Here is a 1,344-nt window from a genome sequence, read left to right as displayed (position 1 = left end):
ACAAGGGAGAGATTAGCCTCAGATTAGATAACAGGCCCTTGGCTATGAGACAAGAGCAGAGGAAGAAATCTTGTATGTCAGGGGGGTAGTGGGCCGGAAGTGGACTTCATTTTCTCTATAAACTCAAAGGCAAGGGCATCTGTTGAGAGTTATCAGGAATGGGCTGGAAGTATCAGTTAGGAAGGCTTTTGGCTTCAAGTACCCCCAAATCCAACTAATAGTGGCTTATATCCCAAAGGCCTTTACTGCTTAGCAAGCAAGAAGTCTGGAGGTAGGCAGTTTCAAGGTTTGCCCATGGTTCATTGATTGTATGGGGGCACCGGTTCTATCAGCCACTCTGCCTTGCCATCCTTAATTATTGACTTTTTCTCCCCATGCTTGCTACCTTGTAGTGTCAAGATGGCTGCCATAGCTCCAGGCATCAAGTGTTTATTTTAGGAGAGGAAGTCACAGACAGTCAGGCAATGAGAAAACTCCTTCACTCTCGCCTCTTGTCAGGAAGAAACATTCTCTTCAGAAGCTTCCCAGGAGACTTCCCCTTATTAGCCAAGACTGTGTCACAAACCCATCATAAAACATATTACCTAAAATTAAGAGATCTTTGCCTAATGCCCAAAGAAAACTGGATTCTGTTAGCAGGGAACAGGTAGGGGAAATGCCTTGGGTGGAGAGCCTTAGAGTCTGCTACAATCAGGTAGGTGGATGAAGAAGAGGAAAAAAGTTTTCCAGTAGCTACAAAAGGGAAAGGACAGAAATAAAGCATTGCCCAGCAGCAGCAGAGGTCCAGCTGGGTTTGAGGCCCAGCGTAAGGGAGAAGGGTGAAAGTGGGGCAGATGGGAATAACCGCCAACGTCCCATTTACATAGAAGGCCTCCATCAGGTGCCACCAAAACTTCACATGATGGCATGATCAAATTCCAAAACATCCACTGGCCTGATCGTCACGTATCACGAACACTTACGGTTCAGTTGCCGGAAAAGAAATCACTCCAGCCATTTTAAGCAGAAAGGGATTTAATTCAGGGTATTGGGTATTTGCAAAATTGTTGTAAGAATGGGAGGATCGGGACTTCCCTGGTGGTCCAGTGGTTAAGACTCTGCACTCCCAATGCAGGCGGCCCGGGTTCGATCCCTGGTCAGGGAACTAGATCCCGCATGCTGCAACTAAGAGCCCGTGTGCCGCAACTAAAGATCCCACATGCCACAACGAAGATCCCACGTGCCGCAGCTAAGACCTGGCCCAGCAAAAAAAAAAAAAGAATGGGAGGATCAGGCTTTGGGCTGGCCCTCCAGGACTGACTCTCAGGATGATACCACAGAACTACTGGCCTGCCAGGGGAGCTA

The 1,344-nt window shown here is 47.9% G+C and overlaps 1 non-coding gene across 1 annotated transcript; it reads left to right on the top strand.

Moving 5' to 3' along the window:
• Window positions 1-1,071: 1,071 nt before the first annotated feature.
• TRNAG-CCC (transfer RNA glycine (anticodon CCC)) lies at window positions 1,072-1,144 on the top strand. Its single transcript has one exon. It is a non-coding gene; the product is annotated as a tRNA-Gly (tRNA).
• The last annotated feature ends 200 nt before the right edge of the window (window positions 1,145-1,344 follow it).

This window comes from Eschrichtius robustus, chromosome X (genome assembly GCF_028021215.1).
Source record: "Eschrichtius robustus isolate mEscRob2 chromosome X, mEscRob2.pri, whole genome shotgun sequence".
NCBI classification, from domain to species: Eukaryota; Metazoa; Chordata; class Mammalia; order Artiodactyla; family Eschrichtiidae; genus Eschrichtius; species Eschrichtius robustus.
Note: the sequence above shows the minus strand (reverse complement) of the source record. Positions and strands in the feature narration are given on the sequence as shown.